General features: G+C 47.9%; 1 long non-coding RNA gene across 1 annotated transcript in view; it reads left to right on the top strand.

Moving 5' to 3' along the window:
* Positions 1–18,235, top strand: part of LOC128346298 (uncharacterized) — a 72,414-nt gene that overhangs the window by 35,460 nt on the left and 18,719 nt on the right. The window contains exon 3 of the long non-coding RNA XR_008316884.1: positions 2,001–2,155. This is a non-coding gene — a long non-coding RNA (uncharacterized LOC128346298). The remainder of the gene's footprint in view (positions 1–2,000; positions 2,156–18,235) is intronic.

Raw genomic sequence — 18,235 nt, 5'->3', positions numbered from 1 at the left:
TCCGTTGGAGGGAACACTGGCTGCCCCCCGCTAGAAAGTTGCTGTGGCTGGTCCACCAAGAATGAAAGAAACCTGTGTTCACAACACAGTAAGGGGAGGGGGCCCCACTCAAATAGGAGGGGCCTCTCAAAGTTGTAGCCAGCCCTGCTTAATCTCAATGAGTCTCATTACTGGCTATGAAACTATAGCCTTCTCCGGGCACTCAAAAACTGAGTATGTTGTATGAATATGTTGCCCCCAGGTATGGGGGCAAAGATAGCCATCCCCCCCCCCCCGCCAGTGCTGACATGCTTCATATCCACACCTCCTGCTCTTCATGGGTTCCACACTTGTCTGCAGGGCAAATGTTGAACCCAGGGAGGATTCCTTCCCCTTATTTGGAATGCCAGGTGGCCAGCAATGGGATTTGGAATGCTGGACAGCTACAGCCTGGGGCCATGAGCTGCTATCCCAGTGCCAGCCAGCTCTGCATGAAACCAGTCGGAAACTCATGTTGATTGTTGTGAAACGGCATGGACTACAGAGCCAGCTGCTTTTTAGGTGCCTGTGCAGTAGTTCTTTCTTTCACGTCAACCCCTGACTATACACAACATCCTTGTGATGCTTTCGTTGATCGCTGTGAAATTATGTGAACCATCAAGCCAGTTATCAATTAGACTGGGAAGAGGGATTTTGGGATAATGCCTTTCTCAAAAAGAGTCTTTCATTTTTAAATTACATTGCTGGGTAGTGCTTTTTGCCTCACTGAGGGCTATGTGGTAGAACAGCAAGTTGCAAATGTAATAAATAAATAAATAAAATGCTTTCACAAGTTGGCAGCTGTACAACTGCAAGTACAGAAATCCTAACATTTGAGTTAAGTCTATTTCTGCAGATTTTTTAATATACAGAATTCACAGAGCTTTGCTTTTCATTGGCAGACTGACTTTGAGACCATAGAAACACAACATTCCTGAATTTCAGCCCTCCTTGACTTCCTGTTGAAATAACCCTGTGTGTCCTTCTCTATGGAAATGAATGCCAAGGCTTCCACAATGGGTTATCTGGAAAAAAGAGACAAGCACCCATCCAACAGAGAGGAATTTTACAGCAACCCTCTCTTTTCCTGTACAGTGAAGGAGTGTGAAGAATAACCACAAGCCTAGGAGCTGATTTTCAGATAAATCAGCATAAATGCAATTTGCATATTCATGATATTTATCCAAAAGCTATCCTCTCTTCTCAGATTAAATGCCCCTTGGGGAGGAATGAGGGCTTGCTATATCTGCTTACTTTCAGAGATGGGGTTTCCAGTGAAGGGGAGGTGCCTGGGAGAAGCAGCACTGTGTGCTTTAGGTTTCCCAAAAAAGAGAAAAAAAGGTCATCTTCTTGAGAGCCTGGCTTGCATTGGGGCAGGGTTGCCCCCAGAGCAAAAGTGAATTTGCTCCCAAAAGTTCTCCACAAAACATTATCCTCACAACAACCCTGTGAGGTGAGCTAGGCTGAGAGAGTGGCTGGGAGACTTGATGTGTGAGCACTGCAAGATCTTCCCCTCGGGGGATGGAGCCGCTCTGGGAAGAGCAGAAGGTTTCGAGTTCCCTCCCTGGCTTCTCCAAGATAGGGCTGAGAGAGATTCCTGCCTGCAACCCTGAAGAAGCCGCTGCCAGTCTGTGAAGACAATACTGAGCTAGCTAGACCAATAGTCTGACTCAGTATATGGCAGTTTCCTATGTTCCTATGTCCCTATGTCCAAGGTTCCCCACTAGATTAAGTTCACGGCTGATCAGGATTTGAATCCAGGTCAAGTTTTTCTTGACCAAGACTCAATCCATGACAGCAAGGGGTTTCTACTAATAATTAATTAATGTAATTTAATATTTGGTACCGTAGTGGTGAAAGCTTCCTTCATCGGAAGAGGGGGTTGAAAAGGGAACAAAAGGGCTGTGAAGCCCCACTTTAGAACCTTGTTTTCCTGAAAAATATACTCTCCCCTCATCCTGTGCAAATTCGTATAATTGCAGGTTTTCATGTCCCCTTTCCAAAATGTGACATTGTAGCACCTATTTGACAGCTGCTGTCATATGTGACAAAAGAGACTGGCCCAGGAAGAAACTTTGAAGATGCGTCATTCAGCAATAACAGTGAATGACCTTTGCGGGCCAACAATTCAGAGCAGGTAAGACCTCGCAAGCAGCAAGCAACTTTGCCTGGCTGCCTGTGTCAAGCTGAAGAAAACATGTTTCTGTAATAAAAACCAAAATAAGAACTGGGACTCTGAAATTAAAAAATAAATATGTCCCCTGATAGACTGTACAGTGAAAAGTGGATGATTGGAGCACTGCCCGCGTTGCTGTCTGTGTGTGTAAACTCAGTCGATGGTGTTGCAGAACAGGGCTGTTTAGCTCCAAGTTACGCAAGCCCAGTTGTGCGATCAGTGAATAGTAGGGGCATAGCAAGGTTGAAGTGGGTCCCGGGACAAGAAATAAAGATGGGCCCCTGGACCCCCTGCCTTCTTCCCGCCGCGCTCTGTGGTGTCTTTGCTGCAGAAGAACTATATGGAGAGACTTGGTGAAAAACAAAACATTCTCAGCATGCCCTTTCTCTTGCTCTTGTGCAAATATCACACACTCCGATCAGGAGCCAGAAGTTTACCACTGAGTCAGGAAAGCAGGAGGGCTCAGCCCAGAGAGGACAGTTTGCCAGCCATTCCTGGGGACATTTGTGTGTCTTTTAACTGATACTGCTTTGATTGTTTTTAATGTTGTTTTAGAATATTGTTGTTTTAGAATATTTAGAATATTTAGAATATTGTCCAATCTGGCCTAACATAGCAGATAAAAGCCTCTCTTTGGAAGCACCTCAGATACCTGATTTTCATTGTGTTGAAGCATTATTTTGAACAAAATACTTTAACTTTAGATGAATATCATCATTATATCTTAATTCTCTTGCCACTCTTTTCAGTTATTACTTTGATGCTTTAAACATACTGTTTTAGTACATGATTAGGTTGTGATTAGATATGTTATCTTAACTTTAATCTCATTTATGAATGTTTATGTCTTCTTCTGACATATATAAAATATATAGTACTCTGGGTGCAATAAAAACATGTAAGTACATTTATTAAATGCCCACATTTTATTTGATAATTGGAAGGGGGCAGGTTTTTTTTTAAATTTCTCACACAGATCCTTAAAATTAGACCAACCCTGTCTCCTCTACTCTTTCTCTCACAATTTTATCAGTAAACCCCCTCTCCCAAATTACCCAGTACCTCCTTGAGTGTCACCACTCAGAAGCACCATTTCAGATTTCAGAAGGTATGTTGTTGTATTAACTGTTAAGGGGACTATGCACTGTCCCCTTAAGTACAATGTGGCCTCCAGATTCTCCTCTCCCTTTCTTTCCTTGGACTAGGAGAAACCCTGTGCTGACCTATGTTAAGAGATCTGCAAGAGAGCTGTATATTAATAAACCTGTGTGGAGTCTAATAGTAAAGGTTCAACAGAAAGCACAGGAGTGTAATTGATGTCCAGTGGGTGGGTGGTGGGTGGGTGGAAAAAATTAGCAAGGTCCAAAGGTCTGTTTTGGGGTGTTTCAAAGGTTAAATTGTGGAAGGAAAGAACACTGTATTTTAAGAGCAGTTATTATTTTCAAAAAGGCTTTTCATTACTTTGTAATAACGACAACAGTGTTATCTGCACAAGAAAACAGGTGCCCTTTCTGTTCATTAATTCTTTTTTTAAAAAATAGAACTGTTTGTACCTTTGACCTACATTTAATAGGCCCATTTAATGTATTACCTTAGTCATTCAAGATGTATACCTGTGAGTTGGCCAGAGACAGAGGTGCTTCTGAGGCACAATAATACCGACACCCAGTTCAGACGTAGTGCAGAACCATGGATCCAATGGACCTGTAGTCCCATGCCCCCCTCCCCCGCCCCGCTCTCCTGTCTGAGTTTGGACAACAGGAAGAGCTGCCTCTCTGCAGTAAGCAAGACTTCAGAGAGGTGGGGTAGCTGGCTATGTGGGCTCCCTTCTTGACAGAAGGACAGCCCACTCAGCCAGTCAGGCTGGAGTGAGGGAGGTGTTTCCTTCCTCAACTCTGGCTGTGTGGGCCCCTAACTGCAGTGCCAGCGTTTGTACATAATGTTGGCACCACAAAATCGGAGTCAAGGGTGGTGAAACTCCACTCTGTGTGAAGATTCAGAGTGGAGTTTGGTGAGGGAAACCGCAGGTCCCTTTTCACCCTTAACTCTGGTTTTCCGGGTTCGGATGACCAGCTTTGGAAACCAGAGGTGAAGGGGCCTCCGGTTTCCTATGTTGTCTGAACTCGGCCATAGTTTGAAACACAGGTGTGGGACCTGCCCCACTAATCTCTTTAAATGCACCCCCTACTCAATCCCCCTCAACCCCAGAGTAACTTGGAGGGCAAGAAAATGAAGAGTGACTAGGATCCTGAGGTGGCCAGATCGTCTACCCACAAAGTGCCTGTTATCACAGTAGCAGTCAGGCAAAGCATAGATCATACTAGAGAAGAAGCATGTGGAACAGCCTCACTTCAGAAAAACTGGTGAACCAGCTGGGATGGAGGTACTAAACCTAATGGCAACTTGAAGTCACATTCAAGAGGCATTCAAAATTATTATTTCATATTGTCATGGAGGGCGAGGATAGGGGAAAGGCTGAAATAGACAAAGAGTATTGTCTGTTGGAACTTGATTCAGGTTCCACACAGTAGTTGGTAATGTAGCAGGCTTAGTAAACAGCATTAGCCACAGCAACCTGAGCCCTTGCAGGATTCTAAACACAGGCCTGCAGCAGGGCTTCTCCTAATTCAAGGGAAGGGAGGAAGGGGCAGAGGGCTATTCTTAAGGGAAGCTATTCTTAAGGGAACAGAGCACTGTTAATTCAACATGGAGATAATTCAACATGACCCAAAATCTGAAACCCTCTCTCTACACCTCTTGCCACTGCATATAAATTCTAGATTATAGAACTGAACACCCACAGATCCCAGTCTGGCCTCCCCTCTCATCCTCACCACTGCCCATTTCTGCCTCATACCTTCCATCTGAATATATTAGCTTAGCGCATGCATTCGCTGCTCCATTTCTGTAGGTGACTCTCTGTGACAATTGATTCTATCCCACTAAAGCTGTGCACTTTCGATTTCAGAAATATGAGATCCCTAAATGGAGCCAGGGCAGGCCAAGCTAGGGCAGAGCCTGTTGATGGAGCCTGAAGCCTGGAGAAATAAGGGTCAGGGCAGAGGTAGGAAGCATGTTATGGAAGGTGCTTCGAACATTCAAGAGTTTACTGGCTTTCAGATTCCAGTAAAGATCTCCCAAACCCAGTTTTACTAGTAGACCTAATCAAATACTATTTGGTCAGCAACCCTAGCCCCAGCAAACAGTTCAAGGACATTTCCAGGACATTGTTCCACAGTTCGTTTCCCAACCTGTTTTGCTTTATGTTCTGTTCCCCCTCTCCAACTTCCTTGCATCACAGACAAAAGTGCATGAAAGCTGGTGATGCTCCTGCAATAGGTTTGTGAGCACATTATGCTAACAGGATTGGAGAGGGAGAGACGGAGCAGCTCCGGGGGGTAATACAAATTTCACCACCCCGGCACTTAAATCTCAATCCATGAAAGGCCTATTAGTCTAATCACAGTGCTTCCCTGCCTTATATCAGCTGAAATAGCAGTTTTCTGTTCTCCCTGACAGATCAATAGCAGCAGGATAATAAATATGCCCGAGCACTTGTGTCCAAATTTAATTTCCATTACAAGGCTCAAGGAAAGCAGGAGCGATGGAGCCTCCACCAGGGATGGGGCTCATCGCACGCAGCACTTGGATTTTCAAGCTGTTTCATGCTTTTGTAACCATGTTTGTGGGTTTTATGGTCTCTTTCTTTCTCCCCCACCCCCCGTCGCTTCTTGCAATGTCTTTATTAGACTCAGGGAAGGGGAAGAAATGTGCGTCGGGAAGAAAACATGTGGTTACAAAAATACTTCGCTCAGCTGACTCCGACCACCCCCTGAATCCAAATGTGCATCACTTCCTATGCCAGCTAGTGTCCATAACCACAGTGCCCATTTTCACCCCTTTATTCTCTATTTAATAAGCTTTGTGAAATCTGAGCTGCTAGGAGGTCAAGCAGAGCTCTGGCCAGCCAATGAAGGGCCAGAGCACACATTGCAATCAAGACAGTGGTGGTGCGGAACTCAGCATCCCTGTGATGAGTTATCTGCCCTTCCATAATCCCAGTTACAATCAGAACGTTCCTGGCGAGGGGCACCACCACAATGGGGTCTGTGTCCTCACTCTCTGGGGAGTCTCCTTTCTGGAGACTCTCAATGGGAAAGTTTCCATGTAAAGTTCCACACGGAAAGTATTTCTAAACTGGGAGACTGAAGAGCTCACTGCAGACAACATGCCAATGGCAGTTCAGTCCCTCACATCTACAGTTGAAAGAGTCTTTGGCAGCAGAGGTGGGAAGGCCCCTCCTGCCTACGTAGAAAGCCAGTGTAGCGTAGTCGATAGCTTGTCTGCCAAAGATGGGGGAGACCCAGGTTCAAATGCCCACTCAACCACAAAACTCACTGGGTGACCTTGGGCCAGTCTGACCTAACCTACCACACATATCTCACAGGGTGGTTGTGAGGATAAAAAGTGGGTGTTCAGGATCATGTATGCCATTCTGAGCTCCTTGAGGGAAGAGATGGATAGAAACGTTGCTAATAATATGCCCTGATGATAAGGGCTTCTCTTGCAAAAGCTTCGATTATCAGGCAGGCTGGAACCTCAGCACCTCTAATTGGATCACTATTAAAGGTTTCCCTCCATTCCTTCACCACTGACACAGTTCTCCACATGGCTCAGGAAAGACTCTGGTTCTTCTTGGATCGATAACAGAAGATGGGGGCATCCTAGGAAGGGGGGAGGCTGTGCTCGGAGAGCTCCTTCACAGCTGGTAATGACCAGCACAGAGTCCTGCCCGAGGCTCCTGGGCCCAGCTCTGAGCTCGTTAGAGAAGTTAATGAAGGATGGAAGCTGGCAAAGCCCCTGGCTATTTGCTCAAATGCGCTCAAACTTCACGTGCCTGTTTACTGGGTCTCAGAGCTGTGCAAACTCTTCTCCACCCCCACCCACCGCAACCCCGGCACCTCCTGTCGCCTCCTTCCCTGCTCTGATTTCTTAACAATACAGTGAACCTTCTGGATGCGGCAGCCAGAAAAGATCTCTGGGTATAGTGGCCAGATTGCATCAACGATCATCCACTGCTAAAAAAACTAGCAATAGCAAGTGCCTTCAACCTGGAGGCCCATCAGGTGAGGAAGGTTCTTCCCCCTCCATCCTGTCCCAAGCTCTAAGTGTCCCTACTTCCTTTGGGGCAGAGTTGGGATTAGCATATGCCACTCTGAACTTTCCAAAGGAAGAGCAGAATGCCATAATAAATAGAACTTGTGTGCTATTTATGTCCCCTTGGAGAGTGTCTGGGCAATATGCTACCAACTTAAACCAGTTGAACAATCATTCGTTTCTCCCAGGGAACTGTACTTCTGTGCATGAGCATCTGCAGGAATTTTTCCAGGGCAAGGGCCAATGTATATATACAAATATATACACCCATGGTTCCACATTAATCCAGCTATGAATAGGGAAGGCAACTGTCCTGCTTGTCCCCGTAAAGACATCCCTGCTTCTATGTAGGGTGGGGCAGCTCTCTGTAGGAATCTACAGAAATGGTTCAGTCATGAACCGGTCCACCGCCAGCCGGTTCGATCATGAACTAATTTGAGCTGGTTCGTCAACCTGACCAGACCAGCCAGTCTGCGGTTCGGTCCAAATTTGGTTCAAATGTGGACCAAACTGAAGCAACCGGTCCATGCACACCCTTAGCATTCTGGTGGAGAATTTTCAGCAGCCTTGCCAAACACAGTTCCCTGGATTGTTGGGGAAAAGCCATGAAAATTCCATGGATATTAAATCAATATAGGTTTGCCTTGTAAATATGCCCCCAGCAGGCAGGTTTTGTGTCTTGTTTACAGTTCTTAACCCAGGGATGGCCAAATGACATCTGATGAAGCAATTTTGATATAGCTTCAGGAAAAATTGTGACATTTAAATCAAGATGTAGTAAAACCCATCATTTCACTCAGTAATGTAAAATTGCTTACAGAAGTGGTGAGTGATGGATACAATCCCACCCTTTAAATGTCACATCTCTCCCTTTGTTTTGCATGCCCCCAGCAAAATAGCTACTCAGAGACGGCCAGCTGATGACCTCACCATGCTGCCCGGGCAGATCTGCTCCATAACTGAAATCAACAATAAGCCTGATCCAATACGTCTGAGCCAGCTCCACCCACCGCACAATGGCAGATATCTGCAAATACATTTCGCTCCCTCTCCTAAGCATGTGGGAGGGGTTGTCCAAACCATTCCCTCACGTGTGATTTAAATAGCACATTAGTGTAATAATGTAAGGCAGGTTAAATATGACATTAATGTAGTATTCAAAGCATGTGTGAGGGGGTGTTTCAGTGAAACCCTTCCTCAAAATTAGGAGAAGGTGACAGGAGGAGAAAAGGTATAGGGATGTGCATGGAATGGTTTTTGTGATTTGATTAAAGTTCAAATCGAATCAGCCTGATTCAATTCGAGCTCATAGGAACATAGGAAGCTGCCATATACCGAGTCAGACCATTAGTCCATCTAGCTCAGTATTGTCGACACAGACTGGCAGCAGCTTCTCCAAGGTTGCAAGCAGGAATCTTTCTCAGCCCTATCTTGGAGATGCCAGGGAAGGAACCTGAAACCTTCTGCTGTTCCCAGAGCGGCTCCATCCCCTCGGGGGAATATCTTACAGTGCTCACACATCTAGTCTCCCATTCAAATGCAACCAGGGCAGACCCTGCTTAGCTAAGGGGACAAGTCATGCTTGCTACCACAAGACCAGCTCTCCTCTGATTAATGAGCTCGAATCTGCTGCCCTCTAATCTGGGTCAATTCGATTTGAATTTTATTCAATTCAGCCAAAATTTTAAGAGCTAGGGAAGCACCAAACTGGTTTGGGGGGCTGGGCCCCGTGGGTGCCAACTGCCACCCAACTCCCAAAGGAATTGGGCAAAGGGTTGCATTATTAGGAATTTTTATGTGTTGTGGATTTTCGGTTGTGAAATAACTTCTTCATAGGGTTATGAAGTGACTTCCCTATGAAGAAGTCATTTCACAACTGAGAATCCACATATAAAAATTCCTAAAAATTCACCCCTGGCAATGATGGCAGAAGCTCAGAGGGGACAAAATAGAAATCACTGGGGACAAAATCGAACTTCAAATTACCAAATCTATTCAAGCTAGAATCAAGGGTGACTTGATTTGACACTGAAGCTGGTAAACATCCTGAAGGGTGATTTGATTCTAGGTCGAATCACTCAAATTGCACAGATTTGAGTTGAATTGATTCAGCCACGAATCGATTCACACATCCCTAAAAAGGCTTATTGAACATATTGTTCAACCCAACTCAATGAGCCCTATGGTCATATCTGACTGATGCAGTTTTCAAGTTACAAGGGGGCAGAGAGAAGCACCGTAGCTACTGTTTTGAAAAGGCTTCAGGGGAGACCATGATTTGGCAAAAATTGAGCAGGGGGGAATTGGGGTGGGGTTCGTGTATTTTACAAAGGGCCTACCTTTCCAGTCATAGTGTGTGCACTGACTAGGTTAGTGAGCTTCATTATTTTTCATGGGGGGGGTGTCACTTGGGGGGGGACTTTCAATGTGAGAGCCATTTCTCATTGTGCTGACCTCCACGCAGTACTGTGCTTTTCTCAGTGCTGGGAGGGCCTTTTAAGAGAGATTGAGCCCTCTCTTCAGAGCTCTAGAAGGAAAGAATTACTGTATGTCCATGCCTTCCAAGGTGGTGAAGGGACTAGACACAGCACTACACAGTGAGAGTGAACATCTCTACATGGTGCCAAGGGACTGTGCAGATTATTCTGCTTTGGCTGAAGCTTCACATAGGCCTAATAAACAATTAGTCAGGGTGCTGCACTTAGGATGGATGGGAGATGACACTTGCCCCAAGTCTTACAGTGAAGAACACTGGATTCACCCATAGCCAGAAATGTTATGATAAGAGGGGTCCCTCCCGCCTCCCTCTCTCCTCGCTCCCTCTCCCCCACTCTCTATCTATATCTGTATTGATACCTATATCTATATATTCCTTTGATTTAATTTAGTGTATCTCTAAGAGGGCTAGACCTTTCACAGGTCTTCTTGTGACTCTGATCCAGGCTGTAGTGCTTGGCAAGATGACGAAGGCAGGAAAACAACCACAGTTTTGTTGTTTTGTTTTTTTAAGAGAGTGGAAGGTAGCACAATGAATGCCATGGTGAATGCAATGTGTGCACCAGTCTTCAGTGTTGCCACTGGGAATGGGTGAAATGTGGGTAAGAGGGGATAGACTCTTTCACTGTGAGGACCAAACTACAAAAACAATGTTAAATCCATAGCTCATTTAGCCCTGCATATAAGGCTGAAGTGAGAATTGAGGATCAAATCAGGATCAGCCCCAACCCTGTGCTAGATGCACCAACGTGATCCGATGATGTCACTACACTGGCGTGACCATGCTCCACCCTGCCAGCAGAAGAACAGGCCTGCCTTAAAAGGGGCTGCCTGTTACCACTGGGATGTGGCAGCTCCATGCAGTCTTGGCAACCTGACCAGCACTGGACTTGAGCAAGCAGTGAGTGCCCAGGGTAGGTGGCAGGCTAGGGCCACATTGGAACAAAAACAGATGTGGTACAGCAACATCGGGCACCCACTGCAGCAACACCCCAGGGTGCAAGAACCCACAACACAAGGGTGGGGGGCCTCGGGCTCCCCTAGATGCTGGTGGCCGGAGGACATTTGATTGATAGATAGATAGATAGATAGATAGATAGATAGATAGATAGATAGATAGATAGATAGATAGAATTTGTCCCCACCCCACTCAGTGATTTCTACGTGCCAGTCTGCATACTTGCTTTTTCTAATATAAAGAAAGTCACGAGGGTGGGAGCAATCAGGATTGGGACAATAGTATGGATGAAGGAGACTTTAACCTTTTCCGCATGCCGTGGTCCCCCATCTGGATATCCCTCTCCTTCCGTGCCTGCCTTTAAAAATGGGAAGTGCCAATGGGAGCTTCCTTCATGAAGGAAAGCGCAGCCATGGCAGGGTGTGTGATCTGGATTGGGACCATAGTAAAGGAAAGGGTTCACACTCACCAACTACTCTACAATCCCACTCCTGATTACACACACAGAGCTATTATTTACATTAGAAAAACTAAGTGTACGCAGCCAAACTGTGCATTGGCCTAGAAGTCCTAGCTCAAAACAAACAAACAAACAAACAAACAAACAAACAAACAAACCCATCAAAATATCATGTGACACCTTAAAGACTGCCTGTTTTCTTTTTGGAAGCATATGTTTTCGTGTACTAGAGCCCATTTCATGTAGTGGGCTCAAGTCTACAAAAAGCTTATACACCAATAAATGGGTTAGTCTTTAAGGTGCCACAAGACTCTTTGTTGTTTTAACAAATCAAATTTACAGAAACTCCTTGTCCCACATATAATTCTGATTTGTTATTTCATGCTCACAGTGCCAAAAGTATTTGCAGAACGTCCCTTCTTTTGAGATCTTAGCCATAATTTTGCGGGGAAATCTTATCCAACAGCGCCCTTGCTAGGAGGTCGGGGCTCTGCATAACCTGAAAGGCAGTTCCTAACAACCCAATTGCCCTGGGAGACCAGGTGCATTTACATGCATTATCAGACCTGATAGGGATTCTGCATATGCTAATAGAGGGCACTGGTCCTTGTGCAATCCCAACAGGCTGCTCCACTTGATAAGGGAATTGCTGAAGATAATAAAAAATGAAAGACACGATACAGAGCAAAAGTTGCAGAGAAGCCAGATACAACCATTTCCAAATTGCTGGAAGGGGAAACCCCCCACCGCTCCTGCAATTCCGTGTGTGTGTGTGTGTGTGTGTGTGGCGGGTGGGGGGTATGGCCACCAGAGGAAATTGGTAGCAACTGCAGTGGGATGAGATGTATGTGAAGCCAGAGTGAAATAAGGCAAGGTGCATTTGATAACATCTGCCATGAAAGGCACTGTAAGTAGCCATAGTGGCTGCTACAAACATGTTGGCTCTATCCTCACAAACAACTGCTCAAATATCTAGAAAGACTTCCCTCCCTAGTGGGTGGCACAGGGAGTTTAAGTGATGGGCAAAAGCAATTTAGATGGTGTAAAGCTCTAGAGACCTCCGGAGCAAACATCAATGATGGAGGAAATCCCCATGGCTTGATTCAGAATGGGCCTGGGTTTGAAGAATGCTTGATGGACATTCTAAAATAATTACTTTGAGTTTGGCCCGTGGTGATTTTGGGCCTGGAATCATCCCCATCACTAATCCTCTTGCAAGCCCTCCTGCCATACCTCTTCCCAAATTTCCCTAAGACAAGGGCAGCCAAGCCCGATGTTCACTTGTTTGTTTCTCATATTTATATACCGCCTGATATGTGTATTTCTTTTTAAAACACAAGAATAAAACTGAGTAAAAACAATTAAAACAATTTCACAGAATAGAACGTTAAAACAATGTCATGGGGATAAACGCAATTAAACAGTTTAAAATCAATTTCAGTTAAAAGCCTGACAAACAGGTGCATCTGGAGGGTCTTCCTAAAAGCACTCAGAGATTGAGATGCTCTTATTTTGACAAGGAGCATCTTACACAGTCCCGGCACTGCCTGAGGACACATGGCATCCTCAGGCAGCTCCATGAGCGCTTCTGTCTGCCCTAGTCTCTGTTGCCCCTGCCACCTCCCTCCCCTCCTCTTCTGTCCCAAAATAGAAGCCCCAGAATTGTGCCCCATTGCCTCGGTGGCCTCTGCCTTCTTTCTTCCCATCCATGACTTCCTGGCATGGGAGCATGCCCAGCGGCTCCTCTGTTTATTTGGAGGCCTCTGAGGCAGACCCCCCATTTTCAGATGAAAGGCGTGCCCCCTTGGCTGAAAGAGTCACTCTGTTGCTGCATCCAGGCAAGTGAGCCTGCCATCTGGGATCATCACTGCAGGGGCCTCTGGGCAGACGCCCATTTCAAGAGGGGAGGAGAGAGGAGGCAGAGGTTGCAGGGGCAATCCAGCATGTCTCTGGGGCTCCCATTCTGGGAAGGGAGAGCAGAGAATAGGAGGAGGTGGTGGTGGTGATGATGGGATGTCACTCTTCCACGCTTTGTGTACCCTGTTGATGCTGCGGGGGGTGGGGGAGGAGTTTTACTGCAGCCGCCTGCACCACTAGGAAAACCCCTCCTCTCTGACAATGCTCAATCAAGACTGCCCCACCAGTTTTTGGAAGGGTGGACACACCAGACAGCACATTCTTAAAGGTCCCCTGAAACCTGGAGCTGACTCTGAGGGGAGCAACAAGGAAGGAGGGCCAGTGGTAAACATAGGCCTCAGGCTTGAGGCCTAGACACTGCTGTGAGCACGCAGAGCAATTTCCACTGGTGCCCGAAAGTTTGAAAAGTATACTTTCCATTCTTCCAGCATCAATGGTGTCGCTACAAGCATGCTTCCATGAAGGAATGTCTCCCAAAATGAATTTTGGCACATCACTAGCCAGCATGAGGTTCCTCTTGCCCTGCTCATATTGTGATGCAAGTCAGTGTTGTCTCTTGTTTCTGTCCCTGCTCCCACCTGCCCTGTTTCTCAGGGATCTAGAAATGTGCACTAGAGATGTAACTAAAGGTTTTCCTGGTTTGGTTCAAGTTAGAACCAAGTGCCCCGGCTCGAGTACTGGTTTGGTTGAGCTCAGCTTGAGCTTCAACCGTGCTCAAGCCGGTTCTAAAGGTTCGGCCATAGGGAGAAATGGGGATCCAGACTAGCAGGGCCACCACAGCATTTCTGAGAGCTTGCAAGGCTCTCAGACACATGGTGGCACCAGACCACGGATCCATCACTGGCGGTGCTTGTGGGCATACGAGTGCCTTGCCAGGGTTTCCTTCCTAGTTAGGTAACTAGAAAGGAAAAAGCAAGCAAGCAACTATATACAACATTTAAAAAACATTATCAACTATTTACGATATATACTATCAGGCTCCTAGTGTGTGTGCTCCGCCATGGCCCCTGAGTGCTGCTGGGCAGGGGCACCAGTTGGTCAGCATCACAGGCAGTGCCAGTGGGGTGCATGTATGAGTGTCGGCATGTGTTTGCATGTGTCACCAGCACTACTGGCAGTCTGTGACGCATGTACTTTGAGCAGGGTGAGGGTGCCGTGAGCAGCTCTGAAGTGGTGTTGCAAGCGGGTGAGGGTGACCATGTGACATGAGTCACTCACTCAGCCTCCACTTTCAGCTCGGGGTAGCCCAGCAAGGGGAGGTTCACCTTGAGGAAGATGAGTTGCTCCACCAAGGCAGAGTCCAGGCTTGAGCAATGGGGTGTCACCACGTCCCCAACCATGGAGAACATACTCTCACTCTGGACACTGGTTGGTGGGCACGAGAGGCGGCATCTGGCAACTGCCTTCAAGTCTGGCCAGACTTGGCGATGTGCTGCCCAGAACTGGATGTGGTCCATCTCCGGGTCTTCCATCTCTGGGTCTTCCTCCAGCAGGTCTTGTGGGTACTGCAGCACACTCTGGGCAGCACCACTACAGGGTCTGGTTGGAGGAGCCTCCTGCAACCCTGGCAAGGAACCAAGGCACCCCCGTTTGAACCACTGGGTGCATCGAACAGGTGGAACTGCTAGCTGCATTGGCACTGCCAGGGATGCCGAACTGCTGGACTGGGAAGGTGGGGAGAGAGGATGGGCCTGCACCGCTGCTGGGCATGGAACATGAACTAGTAGGTGTGCCAGCAACCTCCTCCTGGTTCCTGAGCCTCTTATGCTCTTCCTTTCTAACTCACTTAACCAGGAGATCCCTCCACCCAGGCAGGTCATCCATGCAGACAGAATTGCCCTTCACAATTGGTTCACACAGGCAGGCCAAAACACTGTCTTCTGAGTCACCCAACGTCTTGCAGAGCCTTTCCACTACTCCAGTCCTCAGCCGATCTGCCAGGGCTCTGTTGTCCCTAGTGATCAATGAGGTCTGGAGCTCACCCATCAGCTTCTCAAGGAGAAGCACGGCAGGCAAGGCCTGGCTCAGAGTCACTGCCTTGCCACACAAGCTCTTCATGGCAAACAGGAAGGGCTTGAGTGCTGAGACTGTCTCAGACATGAGCTTCTACTCTGAGCTGAAGAGGTCGCACACGTTCAAGCCACAATTCCTTGCCAGGTCATGCAGGGTGCTGGAGCAAGAGAAAGGTAGAGTTCCATCAGTTCTCGACATCCCCTGGAATGAGGTGTTGAAGGTGATCATGCTCATACTTGCAGAGCATGTGCCTGCCCTTTTCAATCCAATGAAAATAGGCTGCGATCTTGTGGCACTTCTCCACAAGCACAGCTGTGACTGCAGCAGGATCTACAGGCCGGTCACCCTGCTCTCTGGATGCCTTGGCCTCCTTGAGGCCAAGGGCATCTGACACAGCCAGGTGCAGTGTGTGGGCCATACAGTGAGCCATACACACTCCATCTGCTCTAGCACCTTGAGCATGTTGGCTCCATTGTCAGTAACAATGAAGCCCCGCCTGAGGTTTGGCTTTGCGGTTAGCCATTCCTCAATCTGATGACTGATCACATCCGCCAGTTCCTCCGCTCTGTGCACCACATCGATCGCCTCCACATGCAGTGTGGCCCACCTGTGCCATGCTACTGCATGGGAGGGGCTGGCCATGGCAGCGGCAGCAGCCAGAGGTGCACCTAGGTAATTTTGGAGCCTGGACCTAAAGGCCTTTGGAAGCGCCCCCCCCACTGCAAATTAAGTATCATCATGCTCCGCCAGGTGACCACAGCACTTGGGACAGACTAAAGAGGATTTGGGGGCCTCCAGGGGCTGTGAAGGCCCTGGACTTCGGCCCTGAAGTCCAGGGGGAAGAGCACCTCTGGCAGCAGTAGATTTCCCTCTTCTCTCCAGCCCCCATCAGTGAGCAGTGAGGGACAGGAAATCAGTGTGCATTCCGCTGACACTGTTCCATAGGTCAGTTGTGAAATGCATGCTGGAGTCTCACTGAGTGGCGAGATGAGTGGCAGGGGTGACTATTGAGAGGGGCTGTCTGGCTGAAATAGCAGCCACTGAGCCTTCTCCCTGCACCCCCACCATGGAAACATCAGCTTCCCTGGCAGAGGAGCACCTCCCCCCCACAGCACTGCCAGCAGGTGCCACAGGGAGCGGCAGCCGTGGTGGTGCAGATGCAGCAGGGCCAGCAGGCTACTCCCGACAGAAGAGCAATCCGCTCACCAGAGGTGATCTGCTCGCTGGGGGGTGAAGCCTCGCCTCCCGGCCCCTAACTCCACTAGCATCAGGGCCACCCCTCCCTCTGACCGCTACTTGGAGCCCAGTGGCAGTCAGAGGGAGGGGTGGCCCTGATGCTGGTGGGGGTAGCACTGACAAGCGGGGTGCACCGCTTTCTCTGAAGCAAGGGATGCTCCCTGTCAAACAGTTGGCCAAGACCATGGGTGAGATGGTGGCTGTGGACAACCAACCATTTCAGAGAGTGGAGAATGCCAGCTTCTACCAGCCTACTCCGGGAACTACCCCAAACTATAGGATACCCTCAAGGCCCACCTTCAGCCAGACAGTAGTCCCCTCCCTTTGTAGGTGGTGCAGGTTGCTTGTGTTGGGCATGGTGGAAGCAGCAGGGCCTTGACTGGGACACAGCGAATGTCAGACATCGCCCGGACTCCCCCCTGGGGCTTTAAACCCACCCACACCTACACTGACTGCCAACCTAATACACCACCACTACAGTATAACAGCACACTAGGTGGGAATTGAGTTTTTAAAAAATGCTACTTACCCTTCATTGTCCAGAAGTCTTCAGCTGGATAGGAGGCCAGCCAAGGACTACAGGCCCAGCCGTGCAGCACCTGCCCCTGGCTCACAGCCAGGGGGAGGGCAGATGCCGGGGGCCAGCAAACAACAGAAAATAACCACTGTAAATTAAAGTAAAACGCCAGAGGGCCAAAGGGAAAAAAGAAAAGAAAGGAAAATGCAAGAAGAATTAAATCAGAGAGAGAGAAATAATAAAGCCTCTCTTTATCAGGCCCCCCAGCTGCAGTCCAAAGACATACATGCACACAGACTGCAGCAGCGGGGCCAAGGGCCAAGTCTGGGCCCAGCAGGACCCAGAGAGCCTAGCTGGCTGGTGGCTGGGCACCGGCAGCAGGCAGCAGGAGCTAGGCACACCTGTGCCTTAAAAATGAAAATTAAAAGCAGCAGCAGGCAGTAGCCAGGCACACTGCTTTAAAAAACAGAAATCGCCAGCCAGGGAAGAAAACATCCAACAAGCAACAAATGAAAAAAACAAGTCCAATAAGGCAAACCTCTGTGAAGACCAGAGACTCCACACACTGACTCAGCCAGTAACGTCTGACTGAAATTTCCCTATAGTGTTTGCTGAAATGTTTTATTTTGCTGGTCATCCCAATCATTGGGTAGGCCACTGTTTTATCACCAACATTTGATAAGTACCACACTCACAGGCCAGTCCCTGCCCATGAATCGAGGCAGACTTGCCTCACTCTGGTCTTCTCTTGCCTACACAATCCTGGAGTCTGTAGTTTGAGTCCAGCAGTGACTCTTGTGAAGTCCCTGACCTCTCCACGGTGTTGCCTGGGCCATGCACTTAGCCTGATGGTGGATCCTCTTATCATCCCATGGGACTCTCTGGATGTCACGGCCCTATGCCAATCCTCCCCGCCCCCCCGCCCCCTTGGCTCTTGGTGTTCTTGAAGGCTTATAGTGTCTTTGTAATAAAGTAGTTATTTATAAATGTCTAGGTTGCGCTGACATTATTGGGGAAGGCAGTGCAGCAGCCAGCAGACAGGCAGGCAGTGTTATGTCCACAGAAATATAATTCAGCCCTCCCTGCTCACAAAATCCCAACCATCTCTGACAAAAGCTGGATATTACTACTACTACTGCACCAGCAGCAGCAGCAGCAGCAGCAGCAGCAGCAGCAGCAGCTAGGAATGTGCGAACAGGTTTGAATCCAAACCGGGGTGGGGGGAGTTTCTGCGAATCTCGCCCATTTTATATATATATATATATATATATATATATATATATATAT

Source organism: Hemicordylus capensis, chromosome 2 (genome assembly GCF_027244095.1).
Source record: "Hemicordylus capensis ecotype Gifberg chromosome 2, rHemCap1.1.pri, whole genome shotgun sequence".
In the NCBI taxonomy this organism is placed as follows: domain Eukaryota; kingdom Metazoa; phylum Chordata; class Lepidosauria; order Squamata; family Cordylidae; genus Hemicordylus; species Hemicordylus capensis.
Note: the sequence above shows the minus strand (reverse complement) of the source record. Positions and strands in the feature narration are given on the sequence as shown.